Here is a 23,076-nt window from a genome sequence, read left to right as displayed (position 1 = left end):
GGCCAGAGGCCTTACACTGATGAGGTGCTGATGTCATTAAGCAAAGACTAGCTACTCTGATCCTAACTAACTCTCAGGCAAGCAATCTGTTACCCATAACCATGTACGTCCTAGAGGAAATGGCACCAGGTATACGCTTCTGCCAGGCTCTTGTTCCTGGAAGCATGGCCACCTGGTTTGGGGTGTGGGCACTGGAGTGAGTTCCTGGCTTGTTGACCAGCTGTGTGTTCTTGAACAAGTTACTTAACACACACAAGCCTCGATTTCTTCATCGAAGCAACGGGTATTATAATTATTCTGAATCCATAGGGCTATTTAGAGGATGAAATGTGATAATTCTTAGAAAGTTCTTATGCAGTGCTTCGAAATTATAAATGTTCAATAAATGTAAGTAATAACAATTACTGTACATAACCTTCATTTGACAGCACCGGTTAAGGAAAACCCCTTGCACATGCCCGGTCTTTGGAACACCTAGAAAAGCCAGCTCTCCCTGGCCTCCTAAGGTGGCAGGGAGCTCTGAACAAAGATGACCTTGAATAAACTTCTAGATCAGGGATGGGGCCCAGCAGAGGAAGTGCGGAGCTCTGAGTCCTGGACATTTTTTTTTCGGCCAGAACAATAGGGTAGCAAAGCTCCCTTCCCAGCAGTGTCCCCACCCCTCCCTCTGCCCACCCCCTTTGATGGAGTTATTCAGTTGTTCATCACGCCACAGTGGCCACCAGAACCTCCGAGTTCTCTTGAACCTCCTCAGTGTATTTACTCCTGAGCAATGTTGCCTCAGCACAATTAAACCAAATGACAGTTGTCAGAAGTGTTGACACTTCTTTGGCCTGTGAGAGCTAGACTCCACTTCCGGTGTGGGTTGGCACCTGCAATCTGTAATAACCTGCCCGGTGCCCCTGCCCCCCACTTTCTCCAGTCCTCTGCAGCACAGGCCATTTATCCCCATAGCAGGCCTGGCTTGCCTGGGGCTCTGGAACTAAGCAGCTTCTTCATCAGAGGGAAAAAAAAAAATCCCTGGATATGCAGCCTCACTGAGGATCTTGTGGTGACCTCTCCTCCAGCCCTAGAGTGAGCCTGCCTCTTGTTTCTCGTTCTAGTTTTTGTCTGGTCATCCTTCTCCGGAATGCCTCTCAGACCAGCATCTTCTCTCACTTAGCCTTCCTCCTTTCTGCGGCCGAGTCCTCCTGACCTCCATCTTCTGCTCAGACTCCCCCCTAATCTCTAGGGCCTGTTTAATCTGAGCTAGGAAAGAAAGGCACCACCTTGGTAGAGTTCAGGTATTGCTTTAGAAACTTTATGTATTTTATTCCTTCTGTTGTTCATGTCAGTCATCTGAACAAGGTGGAGGCAGGACCAGTGACTTTCCCAAGGGCATACAAGTGGTAAGAGAGAGGGTTGTGTTTTCACGGAGGGTAGGTTTATAGGGCGTGAGATGCATCCAAACAATTTTCCACTCCCCCCAACTTTGCTTTCCCTTTCACCCACCACTCAGGAGTTCTTCATTTGATAGGTAAATTCTGGAAATCTGACTAGGCTTGGTATTCTAGTAAACAGATGACTGCATAACAAAGGGATAATAAATGGCGCCTCGCTCTCTCTCTCAGACTTGAGTGTTGTCAACTGGTAAATGTGGGGTTGGGGCCTGTGGGGATGGAGCAGATCCATCCCTCACAGGCATTAGGTGAACATCTCTTCATTCCCCAGGTAAATCTACCACAGAGTTCTGCATATGGCTTTGGGCACGAGCCCAGCTAATAATAAAATTTTACTGAGTTTTCCCATTCGTCATTGTCCCTTGTGGGTATTTCTCCCTTGGGATGAAACCAGCATGGCTAGATCTGAATATTCTCTTGGGTTCCAAAGACCAAAACCTTATGATAAATTCCTGAACATCACGTCTGTCAGGCTTCAAAACCTTATGATAAATTCCTGAACATCACGTCTGTCAGGCTTCAAATCCAGAATGTACAAAACTAAGTGTAACAGAAGGCATTAAATACAGCAATAAAGGCCTTCCCACCACCAAACAAAGCCCCAGCTCTGATGGGATCTCCTACGTATAATAAAATGCTAAGCATTTGCTCAAACATGCCTTTAATCCCAGGCAGAAAATTCCATCTGCAAACTTCCTCTGGATATTCTACAATGGCTTTGAATATCTTCTGTTTGGCTGGATGAAACACCGTCACTTCAATACTGGGAAATACGAAGGCTTTTCAAAGGAATGTACTCTACAAGAAGTGTTCTTTTTATTTATTTATTTATTTATTTATTTATTTATTTATTTATTTATTTATTTTTAACTCCTAACAGTTGACTTTTAATATCTGATGTTTGAATTTGTAGTTAGCAATTTCTTTGAGTCAGGCCTGCACATTTCTATGGCAGGAGAGAGAAGAGAGGGCTTGGGTTTATTAAAAGAACAGCAAAACATGTCTGCGGTGTTGTTCAGTGCCGCGCAGGTTGGATGGAAAAGGAAGAAGCTGAAGTCTGTCTGAAGGGGGTCACTCTGCATGTCAAGGCCGTCTCCCCTTTGTAGAAGCGAGGGGATTGCCCATTCGTGTGGAGATTGCCCTCCAGATCTGGCGCTGAGCTCCCCCTCAGTCTTCATGCTGATACACCCAGTCCACGTTTCCAGTATGACTCTGTGACCCCCTTAACGCTGGATTTTCTGCACCACATCTATAAAACGCTATTTCCTGAGAGCTTTAGGATAAGCTCTTTTCCAGCCAAATGCTCATCTTGCTTCTAGGATGGAGATTCTGGCCTGAGTCCGGATTTCACTCCCTTTTGTATCTGAGGTCATGAAAATATGGTGGAAAGAGTGTGGGGCTCAAAGGAAGAGTTTGGTTGTTCCGTGACTTTGGGTAAGGTGTCATTTGGCTGCTATTCTGGGCTATAACAAACAAAGCCCCAACTCTTACGTGACAGTGAAGCCAGATGTTTTATTTCTTGTTCATTTACCAGTTTGCTGTCCTGTGTTCCTTGTTACTGGCTAGCCGTCCCTGTGGTGATTCAAGGACTCAGACTCTGCCCATCTTGGGGCTGCATCCCGTCCCAGGACCTCAGAGTCCCCTTCCTTCAGTCTACATAGGGGAAAATAGAGGGTGGAGGAGGTATAACCAGTCCTTAGCCAACTCAGTCTGGCGGTGATGCACATTCCGTCAATGGGGTCTTGCCACAGGGCCCCAACTAGATAGAAGTGAACTTGATGTGTGATCTTTGACTGGTGAGCTCCTTTCAAGCAATAATCTCTAGTATTGAAGAGATAACAAAAATCTTTGGTGGGCATTTAGCTATTTCTAAACCTCTGGGAATTTCCATTCCTTAGCTCCTGAGCAACTAGAGCAGTTAAATCAATTATGCAAGGTCACACAGTTGGTAAATGATGAGGTTAATACTACAAAGCAATGAGGACATCATAAAAGCTTTTCAGGTCAGTCTAGACCCTGTCCCCTCTGCTTTTTCCTCATAGCCTAATGTGCAGCTTAGGAAAGACTGTTTTGAGTTGACCAACATTGAACTGTCTTTATAAAAAAAAGAAATAGAGGATAGGGTCCAGTGGTGGGGTGAATAGTAGCTCCCCCAAATTCATGTCCTCAGAATATGACCTTATTTGGAAACAAGATTTCTTCTGATATATTTAACTAAGGATATCAGGATGAGATCGTCCTGGATTTAGGTTAGCCCCAACATCCAGTAACCAGTGTCCCTATGAGAGGTCACAGACACACAGGGAAGAAGGCCATGTGAAGACAGAGCAGAGATTTAGGGACACAGCTACAAAGCAGGGAACACCAAGAGCCACCATAAGTGGGAAGAGGCAAACGCCACTTATCTGGGCCCCTGATCTTAGCTGTGGGTTTGTTCATTACTTATCTTCAGAGGCTTTTTAGATTTTAGCCTCCATGTCCTTAAGGACTGTGTCTTTCCGGGTCACTGTACTATCTCTAGCACCCAACAACAACGGTGGGATAAATCATTGAATTTGCCTTGCGGTTGGTCTGAGGTCTTTGAGAATAGGGTCCCCATTCTCTTATTTACTTTGTATTCTCTCCAGGGCTGTCTTGGAACAGGCTGAGAAAAGATGCTCAGAGAGTATTGTTTTGACGGAATTATTAGGAGAGTAAGTGAGAAGGCAAGGAAAGTTCTTTGGGCTCAAAAAGAGAAGAGCTTGAGATGAATGCATTTTGGGTCTTAATTGTCGAGGATGGCTGGTTCTCAGAATCAGAGAGCTTCATTATCTTTTTAACTTGTACATGTATAGATTTATGAGAGTCTGTTTCAATGAATGTATTCGGGATCATTGACTCCAAAGAAATTGTGAAGCACAAACCATTTTCTCTTTGGAAGGACAGATTAAAAGGTCAGTGCTTTTAAAGTCAGTAAAATAATGTGTTCTCTCTCTCTCTCTTTCTCCGTTTCTTTAAAAACTTTCTGGGAAGAAGAGTATCAGAACTCGAGGGGACAGTGAGTGTTGCTGCAGGCACTGTTCCCAGAATCTCTGGTTCTGACTTCATGACCCCTGAGGGGCTCTGTCCGTCTGTCCATGTCTGTCCCTCCCTCTGAGGCATGTGCTCCCACCCACCTGATGGCCCCGCAGAACAGGGTAGCAACAGGAGGGCTGTGGGATGGCTAACTGGATGGATCTGGGGATAACGAAAATCCCTGAGTTGGTACAAATCCCTGGGATTTGTTTCAAAAGCGCTGCTCTCCCGCCTGCAAAATAATGGATATGCTAATCATTTCACAATGTATACAAATAGCAAAGCAACACCTCGTACACCTTAAATATACACATTTCTTATTTGTCGAAGCTACCTCAGCAAAGATAGAAAAAAATAATGCATTAGCAAACATCTACTGAGGTCTTCTAATGGGCCAAGCATGATGCGAAGCAGTTCAAACCACTTCTTTCATTTAATTCCATAATTACTCACTGAATTAGGGACCATCACTATCATCTTTCTTAGTTTTACAGATGGGAGTCTGGGGCTCAGAGAGTTTAAGTAACATGCCCACTGTTGCACAGCCCAGGAGGGCAAAGGCAGAGACCTTGCACTGAAGCGTTTCTACACTGAAGAAAGGGGCATCTCAGTGCCAGGAGCTAAACCTGTTGCCCTAGAGGTCCGCGTTCAAATGGTTTCACATCTCACGAAGTGGCTAAAGTGGAGGAATAAAGCAGTACTCCCTCTGAGGGTCCTCATGGCAGTGGGGTAAGGGAATACATCCACACAAGTGGAATTGGTCACTAGCTTCACTTTTCTCTTTCCTCAGTGACCATGAGGGCTGTCCCATTTGAAGGGGGTCATCCTGGGTCACCATATGCTGCAGTTTTCTGTTCCCTAGAGTGGGGCCACTTCGTCCTCATACCAGACTGCAGTGAAGGATTCAGAGTCGAAGTTGAAGATGCAGGGGACCCAGCATCACATCTTACGCCTTTTCTGTAACAGCTTGGAGTCCCAGTTTCAGGATACTGGCTGCTAACTGAGTCTGGTGAATGGGGTTCCTAGACCCCCTGCCCATGGTGTGATCGAAGTCACTCTGGGACAGTATCCTCTGGCAACTGATTTTGACCTTCTTCACCGATGTTTCTTCACCTGCGTCCAAACTCCTCCCTGGTCAAATTCATATTCCCCTGTAAGCTATCACTTCGAGGTCCCTATGTTCTGGACCTGCCCATTCCACGACAGCTGACCTGGTATGAAGTAAGGAAGATTGGAGGTACAGCTTTGGTTTGAAACTAGAGCAGCCCTGAGTCTTATTGGGGTGAGAAGCATGTAACCTGATTTTAGGGGCAAGGATGCTGTGTGGCCCTGTCCATTTGGGCAGAGGTCTCTGTATTGGACTCCCAGCCCAAGTCCTAGCTAATAAATCAAGGGTTACTTTGCCTTCTGTTATCTGGGCACAGCCTATGCCTATTTCCCCAATCGAGGGCTTAATGAAGTGATTCTTGACTGTGAGCAAAAAGTAGAAAGTGTGTGACACAGAGCTCAAGACATGAGTTCTGGAGGTGGACTGTCTGGGTTTAAATCCTGGCACTATCACCAAGTTAGTGGTTCTGGGTGTCACTCAGTTTTTTTTTTTTTTTTCAATCTGTAAAATGGATATAAGAATACCTCCTGCTTTCTGAAAGTTCACATTATGCCCCTTTACTTTTACGGAAGACCTGCATTAGTCCAGCAATGACTTATTTCGCAAAAGCAAAAATGTCCTTCAGATTTCTTTCGGTTAGCAAAAACAGGTTGTAATGTAGGTCTTCGGTGAAAGTGAGGAGGTTCTACTTTTGTTTAGGGGGGAAACCTGTAATATGAGTCTCTGCCTTAAATACTGCTCTTTTTCTTGGTTTGTTGTGGAGATTAGGTGAGTTATTTCATGGAAAATGAGCTTAAAGCAGGGCATGACATGTGATAAATATTCAGTAAATACTAACTGGGATTATTCTGGTGGACGGGATGTAATTTCTGACTTGGACTTGGAATTTAAATTTGACCTGGGTTCACAGCTTAGTTCTGCCACTTCTGAACTGTGTGATATTTGCCGAGTCTCTTAGCCTCTCTCAGCTCCAGTTTCTCTTCACTTGGAAGCTGAGCCAAATGCTGCCCCCTTCATGGACTTTCTCCCATCCATTCTGCCCTTGGGCTCCTTCTTCATTGTCCTCCCCCGTCCTCAGGTACACACTGCCTTCAGGAAACACTATGTTTTAAACTAATGCCAGAGTTGGAGGCGCTAAATCACCTCTCCCAGACCTCTCCTCTCCCATCCTGGCTCCTGCCTGGAGAATCAAGCCCTGTACCCCTGGGAAAGGCCTGGCAGAGAGCTGTGAGCTGTTGTGGGCTTACTTTGGGGTCAGCCCGACCTAGCACCATGTGGGCAATTGGTGTTGAGTTTAGCAAGATAGAGAAGGTTATAGGTAATAAGAAGTAAGATGTTTTGAAACAGAAGGAGTGGAAGAGAGGATGTGGTGGCTCAGAGAGAGAGGTTGTTTTGATATAGGAGGGCCACTTGCCTTTTATCCACATACCTCTTGAAGCCTGTGGCAGAGTTCCCTGTGATCCCCAACACTGGCCATTGGTTTTCCTTCTACTTCTTTTACTCCATTTTGAAAGGGAAATGCTGCTACTCATGGAGACACTGGTCATTCAGGGTCACTTTCTTTTCCTGGCCATTCTGTCTTTCAAGGGATATTGGCCTGTGATCTGGTGTTCTGATCGCCAAGAGGAGGAGTCTTGATGAACAAGAGGTGGTAGCCTTCGAGTTGGGGTATCCTGCCTTCTCTGAGGGTAACACCGAAATTGTTACTCTGGCTCAGTTCCTGCTGTGGAGTCCTTAGGACCCTGACCCCATCCAGATCTTTCTGTCCTTCTCAGAAGTCCGTGAGCGTACCTCATAGGGGCTCACCGATGGTTGCACCCATCCACCATTTTCTTCCACCTCCTCGCACCTGCTAGTTCTTCCTCCCTTGGTACAGACCACTGTTCTCTCTCTGCCTCAAGGCTACCAAGGTGAGATAATGCTCTACCTCCTTACCAACTTAAATTTCATCTACTCCAAAAATTGTCAAATGAACACCTGGGATTCACCTTCTATTTTACCTACATTGGCCTTCTTTCACTGAGTTATAAAGCTCTGGTTCCTACCAAAGGACTCAGAGATAGAGCTATTCCATCAGACTCAATCTTACCGTGCTAGCAGCCTTCTATCCTATCACACTACTTCATTTCGTAGGACTTTGGTTCAAGTCCCTGGACTAAAAGTCATTGGTTATATTCACATCTGCCTTGATTCTGGCTTTTCTTTGACCTTCATCAATTCCCTCTACCAATGTCTATAAAATAAATCTCTCTCCAATTTCTTTTTGCATTAGGGATTCCAGTCAGGGTTTTGTATCGTGTCTATGGTGAGTACTTAGGGGCAGTTTCCACGAAGCCAGGGACTATGTTTATTTCATTCACTGGCTATGTCTCCACTCCTTAGCAGAGTACCTGGCACATGCTAAGTCTCAGCAAATACATGTTCAGTAACCTAGATATTTTCCCAGATGTTCTTCTCTCTCTTAATAATCCGGTGGACTCATTCTTATCCTAATATTTGTCATAAGCCTCATCTCTTCCTGGAAGCCTTCTCTCAGCCCCCCAAGTCTGGTTAAGATGTTCCTCCTCTAACCCCTCATAGTAATGGGCTTACCTGTGGCATGGCCCTTTGCTCAAAGAACATAATCATTTATTTACATGCCTGTCTTATGCAAGCACCTTAAAGTCAGGGACAGTCTTTTATTTGTCATGTTTGATAAATGAAAAATAAAAAGAATGAATTCATGTGTGCCTCAGTCCATGATCACACCACATGTTCAGGGATCGGTCCTCTCACGTGCTCCTTGGACTCTCTCGTAAATAGATCCTCAGCATCTGGACATGTCTGAATATGTAGTGGGTACATAGCTCAGACTGTGATTCCAAAATTCCATCCCGGAGCATGAATGTGCGCACGCGTGCACACACACACACACACACACACACACATCCAATCAGTTAGTAAAGCAGGGACATAACTGCTTGTGAATTCAGATGGCGCTAGGTCCCTATTCTTTGTGGGGCAGGGCCTGACGCAGAACCCAGAAGATGGAAACTCCTGACCTCCACCTGGAAGAGCAGTCTAGCCAATCCTGAAGCTGGTACAGCTTCTAGGGAGGACTTCCAGGGACTCAGCATCAGAGAAATTTTGCTCTTAGACTTGCTCTGGCCCTGGGCCTCCGTCTGAGTTGACATGACCAAGAGCTTTCTTGTGGCCTAGTTCCTGCCCCTGGCATGACACATTGCCTGGGGAAAGGCATTTCATTCATTTCTGCACAAAATGAATAAAAAAAAATGGAGTTCTGATGATAAAACCTATTCTAGGGAAGTGGGTCCTAGCTGCCTCTGCTGAGGGTGCCCAGATGCTAACCATAAGTGGTGCTTCTCCCCTCCCACTCATCCCGGTGCCATCCCTCCAGGGACTCCTGCCTCTACTTGACCTTCCAGAAACATGAATTTGGCTTGCCTGGGGGACCCGGTTCCTCTCAGGCTGACTTGAGCCTGGCGGCTCTACTCCTTGTCTTCTGTTCTCACACATCTCCGCTCTGTGGAGAGAAGGAGAAATGGACACAGCGGTTGCTAGGAGGAGGAGTAACTCTTTGCCCCCAGTAGTTTTATGTCAGCCTCGCCAGGCCAGGACATTCTGACTGAGAGGCCCTGTCATCTCCTTTGTCACTGCGATAACATTAACCATCCTTTGCTTCTGGGGACTGCTGTTTTTTTTTTTTTCTCTCAACATTTTCTAGTTGTTTTGTTTTGTTTTTCATTTCATTTTCACAAAAACCTTGAAGCAGAGGAAGGGACAAGTGGTTTGATTGTGGAAATGGGGTCCAGGGGTCAGGCCTCACTGTCTGACTCTGATAATGTGTGCTGTTCTTCCTGTGCATCCTCTCCTGACCTCTCCTCACTGTGTTTTATCTCTCCAGTCCCCTCCACTTCCCCTCATGCCTTCATTCCACCCCCATTCCGCCCCCGAGTGCCAGCAGTGTCTTCAAAAAACCAGAAGCTTTTGGGTCAGACCTCGGTTGAAACACCAGTTCTATCTCGCACGAGCTTCATGACATCACAACTCTTAGCTTCTGTCTCTTCCCTATAAGATGTGGAGAGCAGTACCTAGTCCGTACGGGGATGGTTAGAACAGAATGACGGGTATTAAGGAGGACACGTTCTGCATGGAGCCCTGGGTGTTATATGCAAACAATGAATCATGGAACACTACATCAAAAACTAGTGATGTAATGTATGGTGACTAACATAACATAATAAAATTAAAAATAAAATAAAAGATATTGATCATGACCAGAATTGCATATCTATCATGCAACAAATTGAAAAACAAATTTCATGTTAGGTTAAATGACAGCAGTTCAGGATTTGACAGGACGCTGATATTCCTTTCAACTCCAAGCTGTGATACATCATCCTTTATAGGGCTACCAGTGTGATTTTACTTGTGTTAAGTCACCTATATCACTTTTGGGTAAGTGAACTATAACAAAATCATAGCATTATCTGGGGGTAATAAAAATACTAATTTATATTAGACTGTTATAATCTAGGACACATGTTTTAATTTCTAAGGAAGCAATTAAAAGAATAAAACAGAATATATAATTTAAAAAAACAAAACTAATGATGTACTGTATGGTGACTAACATAACATAATAAAATTTAAAAAAACCTGAATGATGGGACACACATGAAAGATTGCTCCAGATACACGTCATGATTATTAGTATCATGTACAAGGCACTATGTTAGCCACTGGGGCAAATTGAGACCCTGGAGTACAGGGTCTTGGTCTTTGTGGAGCCTTGCAATTCATAACAAGGGGCACTATTCATGCCCTTGTTGACTCTATATGGCAAAATGTGTTAAGTCATATGAGAAGTATACAATATAATGAAAGGAAATATTACATCGAACCTGGAGAGTGGTGTGTGTGTGTGTGTGTGTGTGTGTGTGTGTGTGTGTGTGTGCATGAATGACAGAGAGCTTCACGGCGAAGTGAGCATTTGGACTGGGCCAGGAAGTAGGGTGACATTTTGTCAGAGAGGAAGTAGCAGCAGAAACTTTAGGTAAGCTACTGCCCTTCTCTGAGCCTCCGATTCCTCAAATGTGAAATGAAAGGTAAGATGTATAAATCAAGTGAAAAATAATAATAGTGAAAACGCTTAGAACTTAATTTTGTTTGGACCTGTTCTAAGTGAAAGCATACACATTATTGCTTTTTCTTCTTTTTTTTTGTTATATTATGTCAGTCACCATACAATACAGCATTAGTTTTTGATGTAGTGTTCCATGATTCATTGTTTGCGTATAACATCCAGTGCTCATTACAACATGTGCCCTCCTTAATACCCATCACAGGGCTAACCCATCCCCCTACCCTCACCCCTCTAAAATCCTGTTTGTTTCTCAGAGTCCATAGTCTCTCATGGTTCATCTCCCCCTCTGATTCCCCCCTTCATTTTTCCCTTCCTTTTCTTAATGTCCTCCATGCTATTTCTTATGTTCCACAAATAAGTGAAACCATATGATAATTGACTTTCTCTGCTTGACTTAGTTCACTTAGCATAATCTCCTCCAGTCCCATCCATGTTGATGCAAAAGTTGGGTATTCATCCTTTCTGATGGCTGAGTAATATTCCACTGTATATATGGCCCACATCTTCTTTATCCATTCATCTGTTGAAGGGCATCTTGGCTCTTTCCACCGTTTGGCTATTGTGGACATTGCTGCTATGAACACTGGGGTGCATATGGCCCTTCTTTTCACTACATCTGTGTCTTTGGGGTAAATACCCTGTAGTGCAATTGCTGGGTCATAGGGTAGCTCTATTTTTAATTTTTTGAGGTACCTCCACACTGTTTTCCAAAGTGGCTGCACCAACTTGCCTTCCCACCAACAGTGTAAGAGGGTTTCCCTTTCTCCACAACCTCTCCAACATCTGTTGTTTCTTTCCCTGTCAATTTTTGCCATTCTAACTGGCGTAAGGTGGTATCTCAATATGGTTTTGATTTGAATTTCCCTAAAGGCTAATGATATTGAACATTTTTTCATGTTTTGTATGTCTTCTTTGGAGAAGTGTCTGTTCATGTCTTCTGCCCATTTTTTGACTGATTATTTGTTTTTTGGGTGTTGAGTGTGAGAAGTTCTGTATAGATCTTGGATATCAGCCCTTTGTAGTGTCATTTGCAAATATCTTCTCTCATTCTGTGGGTTGCCTCTTTGTTTTGTTGACTGTTTCCTTTGCTGTGTGGAAGCTTTTTATCTTGATGAAGTCCCAAAAGTTCATTTTTGCTTTCGTTTCCCTTGCCTTTGGAGACGTGTCTTGAAAGAAGTTGCCGTGGCTGATGTCGAAGGAGAACATAGTTGCTGCTTATGTTCTCCTCTAGGATTGTGATGGATTCCTGTCTCACACTGAGGTCTTTCATCCACTTTGAGTTTATCTTTGTGTATGGTGTAAGAGAATGGTCGAGTTTCATTTTTTTGTATATAGCTGTCCAATTTTCCCAGCACCATTTATTGAAGAGACTATTTTTTTCCATTGGATATTTTTTCCTGCTTTGTCGAAGATTAGTAACCGTAGAGTTGAGGGTCCATATCTGGGCTCTCTATTCTGTTCCATTGATCTATGTGTCTGTTTTTGTGCCAGTACCATGCTGTCTTGGTGATCACAACTTTGTAATATAGCTTGAAATCAGGCAACGTGATGCCTCCAGCTTTGTTTTTCTTTTTCAACATTTCCTTGGCAATTCAGGGTCTTTTCTGATTCCATACAAATTTTAGGATTGTTTGTTCCCATTATTGCTTTTAATTTTTCCAACTTTTCTGGAATAGATACTATTATAATTTTGACAAATTTTATAGTCAAGGCAACAATAACACCAAATGGTTAAGTAAATGTCCACGGCCACGTAGTATCATGGAGAAGTGGGATGAATAGGAAATGCTTATGTGAGACTTGGGGGCTCCAGGCCCCCATGTGCCCTCCAGCAGGGAGGACATGGGGTGAGGCTCGAATCCCAGAATGTGCTCGTTCCCCGCCCCCCCCCCCAATGAGTTCTGAAGCCCTATTCCAGAGCCTGGTGTGGTATATCAGCACAAGGAATAGCTAATGAAATGTTTTTGCTGAACTCTTTGTAATGTGCAAGATCTTCATTAATGCTGATTTGTAATTAGAGGATGCTCAAGAAAGGAGATTCATCACTGCTTCTTTAATAGATGTGTTCTGCGTGCAGTGTCGCAGCCATGCGGGGAAGAATGAACAGGAATCAATAGCCCCAAACTCATTCCAGTCCTAGCTATATCCCGAGTGAGAAAGTGGAACCCACTGGGGAAAGGGATGAACGTGAACCCTATGGAAGAGTTCTGCTTTGTGTCCAAATACTCCCTAGGGCTGTCTGTTTTTGTGCCAGTACCATGCTGGCAATTCTTTCTATTCCTGACCCAAATTGGGTTGGGAGTTGACCTGATCGGGACTGAGCTGCAGGTCACAGAGACTCTGGCAGGTAATTTCAGCAGGAAGTATTTGAAACAGAGCAATAGAATGTTTCGAAGTCATGGGGAGCGTTGGAGCCACAACTGTCAGTGTGGGGCCCTGCAGAACAACATGGTGCAACCATCCTGCCCATGGAGCTGCTCCCTCGGCTGCATCAAGAATTTGGGGAATCGAGGGTGCCTGGGTGGCTCAGTTGGTTAAGCGACTGCCTTCGGCTCCGGTCATGATCCTGGAGTCCTGGGATCGAGTCCCGCATCGGGCTCCCTGCTCAGCAGGGAGTCTGCTTCTCCCTCTGACCCTCTTCCCTCTCGTGCTCTCTCTCTCTCATTCTCTCTCTCAAATAAATAAATAAAATCTTAAAAAAAAAAAAGAATCTGGGGAATCGAGAAGGTCCAGTGTTGGGACTGTTGGCTCCAGCAACACAACCACCAAGGTCCTGTCCAGGGCTCAGTTAGCTGGCTGCAGCTGCTGCCTCCGAGCCTGCTCAGGGGGGTTGTGCTGGTGCTGGGCATGCGTGCCTTCCGAGTTCTGAAACCCTGCCCTCCGACCTTGACCATCCTGCTCTCAGGGGTGAGCTCATGGAAGCGACGATACCTCTCCGTACCTCAATTTTCCCATCTGCAAAGTGTGCATAATAATCCGACCTGTCAGGTTCTTGTGAGACTGCAGTGAGAAAAGTCATGGAAAGAGCCCAGCAGAGGGCTAACATCTGCTCAGTTATTCCTTCCTTCGCCTGAGAGCACGGTGTGGTTTCAGGATTGTGGAGCTGTGCTCCCAAATCCTCATATACTCCCATCTGCCTGTCAGAGGCTTACCATTTCCACATGATGCTCATAGATTGTTAGAACCAGAAGGGAATTAGTTAGGATTTCATCATTTTTAACACCCAAGCAGCCCTGTAGCTATTTCCCCCTGGGATCTAATGTTTTAGAAGGCTATGTCTAAAACAGTGCATCTGTTAAGCAATAATTAATTTGTACTCATGCTTTTTAAAAACCAAAGGCATTCCACAAAAAGACCTTCTGACAGGCATGAATTAATCAGTTTTCCTACATTGAATGAATATAGTTTGAGTCTTAAAAAAATAAAGAAAAGAAACTTGACATTTCAGTTTGCTTGAGTGGCCTCACTTTGGGTTCATGTACATTTTCTATTTGGCTTTTGTAACTGAATGTGCACACACACATTCTTCCTGTGAGAACCGGAGGGCCTGGGAGCCATGCACACCCATTGGTTTGGGGCCACTTGAGCCACATGAGGGGGGCCCACTGAGGCATGTGAAAGAATAGTGGGAGAGGGGGATGTTCCTCAATCAGAAGTTAAAGTGTAGTTACTCAAGGAAGATAGAAAGAATGCTGGGAGGCCATAATCCAACAAAGGCCCTCTGTTCTAGAATTTTCCATTCAATCTTCACAATAAGCCTGTGAGATTGGCACTGTGTTATTGCCATTTTAAGATGAGAAAACTGAGGCCTGAGGAAGGGGGGGTCTACATTTTCACAGCAAGGGCTTGAAGAGGTCCACATTTGGTTGCTATATTGGGGTGAGCTTAGCATAACATATAGAGATGTTGGGTCACTGTTGTACACCTGAAACTAATGAAACATTGTGCATCAACTATACTCAAGTGAAAAAAGGAAAGAAAAGGAAAGGATGTCCCTATTTGCACAGAGGTCCAAGCTAGCCACAGAGCTGGGTCTCCTGGCCCTGTGGCTGGTGTCCTTTGCACAGGCTAATGCTCTCATGCTGATGCTCTGGCCACCAGCCTGATCTCTTCTGGCTCTTTCCCTCCTGCCTGGAATTCGTCCTCCCCCTAGCCCCCTTCATCTCTAGGCTCAGCCTTTTTTCCCAAAGAGCCTCAAGGGTCCAAACTGCTTCACAACGGAGGCACAGCCCAAGTAGAGACCTCTGGAATTTACCATAGCTACAAGCCTAACAGCTTCCCACTGTGGGTTGAGAAATAATTATTGTCAGTAATTAGAACTAAATTACTCCTGTGAAAACATACAATATTGCAGAACCAGCACTGTGGCGTCTTAGATCCCTCTGTCCCAGTTGTCTCTCTCTCTCTCTCCTCTTGGCAGACTGGTGTGGCCCCAAGAAATTCCCTCTGCATTCTGGACTCCAGGCGTGGGTCACAGTCACCCCTCTGTGTGAGATGAGGAGATTGGGTTTCTGAGCTCCTGTTTCTCTAGATGGTGAGGCCCGAGGAAAGCTGGCTACTCTGGCAGTTAGACAGAAGGGAACAAAGATGCAGTTTGAGGGGCAATGAAGCTCAAAAGAGCTTACCTTCAGTGGAGGCATCCTGTTATTCCACAGGCCTGAATGAAGACAAGAGTGAAAGGAAGGAAGGAAGGAGGGAAGGAGGGAGGAACAAAGGGCTTCTATTGTTTCTTTTCTGATTATGGCAGTACTACAAGTCAGTTTCAGAAAATTGAGAAAATTGGGGCATCTGGGTGGCTCAGTTGGTTATGTGGCTGCCTTCCACTCAGGTCATGATCCTGGAGTCCCAGGATCGAGCTCTGCTTCACGCCCTGCATCAGGCTCCCTGCTCATCGGGGAGTCTGCTTCTCCCTCTGCCCCTCACCCTGCTGTCATGCTCTCTCTCATGCTCTCTCTCACTCTCTCTCTCAGATAAATAAAATCTTAAAAAAAAAGAAAAGAAAATTGAGAAAATAGACAAAAGTATAAAGAAAGAAATAGAAATCATCCCAAATCCCAATATGCTGAGGTGATTGGTATTCATGTTTGGAATATTTTCTTCTAGTTAGATTTTTGTCTTCCTCTCTGTCTCTGTCTCTGTCTCTGTATCTCTCTCTCTCACACACACACACACATGCACATGCACACACAGAGGATAATTTGATTCTTCCCTAAGCTCATTAGGAAGTACCAAGTGGTATATCATGTTGCTTCTGATAGCAGCATATGGAGGGTTGAATTTCACTTGCCCCAATAGGGAATGAGTGAAGATTTTTTCCCCCAAAGGTGGTCTTTAGGGCTCTAATTCCTGAGAAGGAGAAAGGTACAAGCCTCTGTAGAGGGAGGCTGGGGAGACTGTGCCTGGAGGGAAGAAACAACAGTGCTACCCACAACATTTTCTGTACTGCATCTGTTACTTTGAGCTCTTGGGTCACCTTATGGAGAGGAACCAATACCCACTAATGGCCCCAGAAGCCAGATTCCTTATGGTTCAGAAAAACAATGTATTCTGAAATATATTTTTAAACCTGAAATTTATGGAGTAAATTCATGCTTGCTACCCTAAGGTTCTCACTGGGTGACATCATGCTGAGTGTGCTGTCCCTTCTTCATGCTGTTCCTGGGCTTCCCTCATCCTTCCCTGGGAGCCTTGTCTCAGAAGGTTGGCTGGGCAAGGTTGGGACCGACAACCATGGCCTCAGAAAGAAGGGGCCCCTGGGAAGCCTCTTGGCTCCATTAAGTTTCATGGGAACTCCCGGGACTGACAGAAAATTTGCTGCTAGAGAGAAGCCCTAGACTGATGATGGCTTTCGCTGCTTCTGTAAAGCACAGAAATCTTATGTGTACTTGGCTGTTGTGAAAAGGTGACAACAGGCTCAAAATGGAGTCACTGGTGCTAAGCCTGTGTCACCAAACCAAGACTTAATACCTAACTCAATTACAGTTTCAAGCTCTCCCAGGAGTGGGATCTTAAACCAGTCAATCTAGAATCACCTGGTCAGTACTAGTGAGGTCGTCTGCCTGACAGACGCCTGCTGTCCCCTAGGAGAAAGTGACCTCACCTGAAACAATCCACTCTTCACTAGTAATTAGCTTGCCCCACCCCCTTCTGCTTATAAAAGTCTTTACTTTTGTGCAGCTCTTTGGAGCTCTTTTTTATTTGCTGGATGGGTTGCTGCCCAATTAATCAATCATTGAATAAAGACAATAATATCCTTTTTTTGATTATATTATGTTATGTTAGTCATCATACAATACATCATTAGTTTTTGATGTGGTGATCCACAGTCCATTGTTTTTGTGAACACCCAGTGCTCCATGCAGTACGTGCCCTCCTTGATACCCATCACCGGGCTAACCAATCCCCCTCTCCCCCCTCCCCTCTAAAACCCTGTTTGTTTCTCAGAGTCCACAGTCTCTCATGGTTCATCTCTCCCTCCGATTTCCCTAATAATATCTTTAAAATGTACTCAGTTCAATTTATTTTTAACACTCTGCAATTACTGTTAGGGCAAACTTGTAAAGTTTACTTAACTGCTCGTTGCCTCAGTTTCCACTTTTGTACAGTTGGGGTAATAAGAAGGCCAACTTTGAAGGATGAGTGTAAGGATGAAACCAGAAAAGACTTCTAGTGCATGAGACAGCACGTGCTCAAAAACTAAGAGCTTCTAGATGTGGTATGTATATACAATGGAATATTATGCAGCCATCAAAAGGAATGAAATCTTGCCATTTGCAGCAACGTGGATGGAACTGGAGGGTATTATGCTGAGTGAAATAAGTCAGTCAGAGAAAGACACGCATCATATGACCTCACTGATATGAGGAATTCTTAATCTCAGGAAACAAACAGGTTTGCTGGAGTGGTGGGGGGTGGGAGAGATGGGGTGTCTGGGTGATAGACATTGGGGAGGGTATGTGCTATGGTGAGCGCTGTGAATTGTGCAAGACTGTTGAATCACAGACCTGTACCTCTGAAACAAATAATACATTATATGTTAAAAAAAAAAAAGAAGATAGGAAGGGAAGAATGAAGGGGGGAAATCAGAGGGGGAGACGAACCATGAGAGACTGTGGACTCTGAGAAACAAACTGAGGGTTTTAGAGCGGAGAGGGTTGGGGGGATGGGTTAGCCCGGTGACGGGTATTAAGGAGGGCACGTTCTGCATGGAGCACTGGGTGTTATACACAAACAATGGATCATGGAACACCACATCAAAAACTAATGATGTAATGTATGGTGATTAACATAACGTAATTAAAAAAAAACAACTAAGAGCTTCTAGACCATGTTTCTCTTTTTTTTCTGCCCCAGCAAATGAAACTAGTATAAACTGTCACATGCCTATGATATTTTAATGGGAGCAACCAGGGAGCTTAGTCATTTCTGGTGCCCTGCTGTAATTCTGGTGCTTTCTCTCCTACCACAAAAGCAACCTCATCCCAGGCTATTGGGTGGCTTGCCCTCCAACCCCCCAACTCTCACTCATCTTGGAGATTGTAACTGTCATTTCCTAAGGGATGCCTTTCCTGGCCCTTCCACCCTCTTCAAGACCCTCGTAATAGGCTCTCATACCTCCTTCATGCTCTCTGCATTCCTTCCCAACGTGAAACAGCTACTAAGCAAAGAGCCAAGTGATTACTTGATTAATGTATCACTAGACCATAGAACTGATATAATAGGGACCACTTCTGTTTTCCTCACCATTTGTGCCCATTGCTGGGCACATGGTAGGTGCTGGAAAGAGAGTTAAATACATGGTGTTGGAATTGTAAACGTGAGGAGTGTTCCTATAAGGAAAGACTTGCATCTTCTCTCTACTGGAAAGGGGAATACCTTGGAGACTGGTCCTTTAATTATTAGGAACCAACTAATTTTGCAACGTTCCTCAATGTTCTTTGTTTAAGAATCTATGCTCCATACCACATTTTCTCCCTGTTCTCCCATTTAAATAATAAATACTGGACAGAGACCCAGCTCCAGAAGCAGAAACCAAGTCATCTTCCTTGGGCAAGAGAGACAGGTAACGGGAGAAACTGAGGAGCTGTTGGTGTTAAGTAAGGGATGGCGCATTTAGTGAGGGTTTCTGCTGGCTCCCTGCTTCACATTCCAGCTCCAGAGGACCCTCAGCAGGGGCTTCCTCATCACTCTTGATACAGATGTTCTTGTCCTTCTGTTAACTGGAAGTGGAAGGTAATTACTAGCAGAAGCCGGCTCTGCCAGGCACATTAGGCTGGTGGAGACTTCACTGGACCACAAATCGTGCCCCTAATTAGGCAGTTGCTGATGCAAGGAGCTCAGAATCTAGTTTACAGGCTTGCTCAGACCTGGAACATCTTCCAACTATAAGTGGCCTGAAAAGGTGTGGGAAGAGGAGGGAATGGAGGGGGATGAAGACAGGATGAGCAGGGAGTTTATGGGATGGAAAGAAAGATGAGAGGGAGAGAGGGAGAAGAAGGAAAGAAGAGATATGGAAGGAAGGTGCATTCCATCTTCACTCTTGATGACTAGACAGAGCACCAGACTGCATTTTAGAAGGCTTGAGCACCAATCCTTGGTATAATATTAACTTTGAAAAACTGTGTGGCATTATCCATGAAAGCTACCTGTACATCTAATCTATGATCCAGGTGATCCACTGCAAGGTTTCTATGTATGAGAAATGAATACCTATGTTCACGCAAAGACACGTACAAGACCATTCGGAGCAGATCTATTCAGGCTAGACCCAGTGGCACAACCCTGATGTCCATCCACAGGAGAATGAAGAGACACTTTGGGGTGTTTCCTACAATGGGGTACCACACAGCCAGTTTAAACAGAAGACGAGGCAACTACTGATCGTTGCAAACCCATGGGATTTTGTTGAGCAAAAGAAGGCAGGTACAGAAAAGATACATTGTATAAAATGTTTTTATCAAGTTCAAGAACAGGCAAAACTGAACTTTGGAGATAGAAGAATAAGGGTTGCTTCTTGTGAGGGGAGAATTAACTAGGGGGAAGCACAAGGAAGTTCCCAGGGGAGGGGGGGGTGCTGTCAATGTTCTATATTTTGATCTGGGTGTGGTTACATGGCTGTAAAAACTATATGAAAAGCAAGCCTGCTGTATGCTAAACATTGGCATACTTTATGTAAATTGTAGCTCAACGAAAACATTTTTTTTCAACGAAAACATTTCTAAAACGAGAAAATGTATTTACCAAAGCAATAGGTGAAAAATGCTATCTTGTAGTTCAGTTTTTCATCTCTTTGAGTAAGTAAGGAAGAAAATCTTTCACACTTTTATCTATTTTAAGCATTTATTTGGTGAATTACCTGGGTGTAGTCCAGACCCGGATGCCAACAGAAATCTGTGTTCTCATCTAACCAACTTGAAGAGCTTTGTTAAACAGCAGTGCATTGGAATCCTTGTCAGTTGTTTGTTGCAAATCCTTCCCCCCACCACCCAGTTCATCATCTGTCATCAGCTTACTCATGAGGATTTTTTTTCAAAGATGGTTTTTATGTAGAGAGGGTTTAAGAGTTTAAGTAATCAAATCTGTCAATCTTTTGTCTTGGCTAATTCTTTCATTGCCTGGTTTTGTTTTCTTCCCAAGCTTCTCACTTTTGAGAAGCTGATGAAACCAATGTAGCTAGATCACTAGAGCGAGCGAAGGGACACCTGCAAAACTGGGACGGGAAAGGCAGTGAAGGATCAGATAAAACGGGTTTTTAGATTTCAGAATGTATGCTAAGGGCAACGGAGAGTCAGGAAAGGAAGTCAGCAGAGCGGTAATGCAAATTAATTTGTGTGTGATGAAGGTTACTTTGGCAGCTGTGTGGGGAATGGATTGGAGGAACGTAAAACCCGAAGACCTATGGAGACTACCATAGTGGTCCAGGGGAGAGTGGCACGGAGACAGAGAGATGGGGACACGTCAGCGATGAGCATTTAGAACTCAGTTCCATGGGGCGTGATGATGGGCTGGATCTGGCGGGCGAGGAGGGAGGCAGGGTTTGGTGAAGAAGTCCTGGCTAACTGAAGACAGTTGAACGCTTACTCGTATGTGTTCCCCCAGATTTCTGATTCCTGGATTTGTAAGTTTCTTATTTGTACTCTTACCTCTGTATCAGTGCAGAATGTGTTTTTAGAGGGGTTCAGCTGAGGCTGCCATTTTTATTCCCCTCACCCAATAGTGCATCTCTCCAGTACAATGTCCTGGGTGATCTCTCACTTCCTTGTTGATTTGTGGGCTCTTCTTTCTCTGTGAGGAACCCATCCTATTTCTCAATCTTCTCTCACAGTGTTTCTTGTTTGGCTTTTATCACACAGTTCTGATGTTTGTATGTTTTGATTCATTTAATTTTTGTAGGAAAGTTCTTTTTTAAAGATTTTTATTTATTTATTTGAGAGAGAGAGAGACAGAGAGGGAGAGAGAGAGAATGAGGGGGGAGGGCCAGAGGGAGATGGAGAAGCAGACTCCCCGCTGAGCAGGGAGCCCAACGTGGGGCTCTATCCCAGGACCCTGGAATCATGACCCAAGCCGAAGGTTTATGCTTAACCGACTGAGCCACCCAGGTACCCCAGGAAAATTCTTTCTTAATCATTCTTTCTACAAAGTTCTCAGCTGTTTTCTCATGAATCTGTTTTGTTTGTATTATTATCACTTTCCCCCCAAGGTGAACTTAAGAATCCAATAATTAATTTCCAAGCAAATTCCATTAGGAATGTAATGGGGATTTTCTTAAGCCTAAAAATTAATTTCAGAAGAATTAATGCATTAATTTCTCATACATAAATATTTTTGCTTATGTATCAAAAATGCTTATTGTTATTTTTCAGCAAATTTGGGAGTGTACCCTGTAGAGCCTACTTATTCTTCAAAATGTTTTTTTTCCCTTCAGAATTTTATGTTTTGGATACACTGTAAAATCATTTTTTGGTTGTTTTTACATGGATTATTATTGATATATATGAAATACACAAATTAAAAAAGAAACCCTCTATGAAGTTAAGTTATAAAGCTTACTTAAAATATGTTTTAAAAATAGATTCTCTGGGGCGCCTGGGTGGCTCAGTCGGTTAAGCATCTGCCTTCAGCTCAGGTCATGATCCCAGAGTCCTGGGATCCAGCCCCACATCGGGCTCACTGCTCAGCGGGGAGTCTGCTTCTCCTTCTCCCTCTGCCACTCCCCCTGCTGTGCTCTCTCACTCTCTCTCAAATAAGTGAATAAAATCTAAAGGAAAGAAAAAAAGATTCTCTGGGGTGCTTGGGCTCGGTTGAGTGACCGACTCTTGATTTTGACTCAGGTCAGCTTTGCACAGTGTCAGTATCGTAGCCAATGAGGTTTATCCGAGGTGCGATTATTGCTGATTTTGACTCAGGTCATGATCTCAGGGTTGTGAGGTGGAGCCCCACGAGATGGGCTCTGTGATGGGTGTGGAGCCTACTTAAGATTCTCTCTCTCCCTCTTCCTCTGCATATCCCTTCTCTCCCTGTCTTAAAAAAAAAAAAAAATTCTCTGGAGTTTTATAAAGATACAACTGCATTATTGTACCAAGTAATAATTTTGTCATCTTTTCAATAATCATATCTCTTCATGTTTCATGCTAATTGCATTGTTGAGAGTTTTTGGAAAATGCTAAATGGTAATAATGATGAGTATCTTGTTTGTTTGCTTTTGATACTGGTTTTAATAAGAACTCTCTTTAGTTTTTCACTCTTAAGGATAATGTTGATAGCTAGCTTAAGCTAGAAAGTCTTACTACGTTAAAAAATCTCCTATTTCTAATTTTCCCCAAAAAACAAATTTGAGATTATAGAATGTACTTTAAATGTTGTTGACTGCTTTTTTCTTCCTCCATTAAAATGATTGTTCCTATTTTCTCCTTAAATATATTCATATGGGATGTTGCCTTAATAGATCTTATAATAATGATATTTGCATTTCTTGGCTAAATCCTACTTGGTCATTGTGAATAATTCTCTTACTTCTGCTGCTGGTTTGGTCTAATATAGGATTTTACATGACTTTCCAAATTTACTACAATTTTTTTCTCCACTTCTCACATTTTGGAATCAGGGTTATGTTGGCTTTACAAAATGAAAAATGTATTCATATTTTTCTAAGCCTGGAACAATTTTAATAGCACAGGGATTTTAGTCCCTTGAAACCTGGAAAGTACTAAATCTCAGAACTGTCTGGTGCAGGAGTTTTTGCAAAGTAATTCTTTGATAAAATTTTTAGTCTTTCACAGTAATTTGTCTGTTCAGGTTTTCTTCCTTTTCATGAGTGAGTTTTTTAAAGT

The 23,076-nt window shown here is 43.8% G+C and overlaps 1 pseudogene; it reads left to right on the top strand.

The window, feature by feature from the left end:
- Positions 1-22,080: 22,080 nt before the first annotated feature.
- On the top strand, positions 22,081-22,144 carry LOC112831554 (U4 spliceosomal RNA; annotated as a pseudogene).
- Positions 22,145-23,076: the final 932 nt, after the last annotated feature.

Source organism: Callorhinus ursinus, unplaced genomic scaffold (assembly GCF_003265705.2).
Source record: "Callorhinus ursinus isolate GAN/ISIS: 27379988/994484 unplaced genomic scaffold, GSC_fseal_2.0 scaffold14, whole genome shotgun sequence".
NCBI lineage: Eukaryota > Metazoa > Chordata > Mammalia > Carnivora > Otariidae > Callorhinus > Callorhinus ursinus.
Note: the sequence above shows the minus strand (reverse complement) of the source record. Positions and strands in the feature narration are given on the sequence as shown.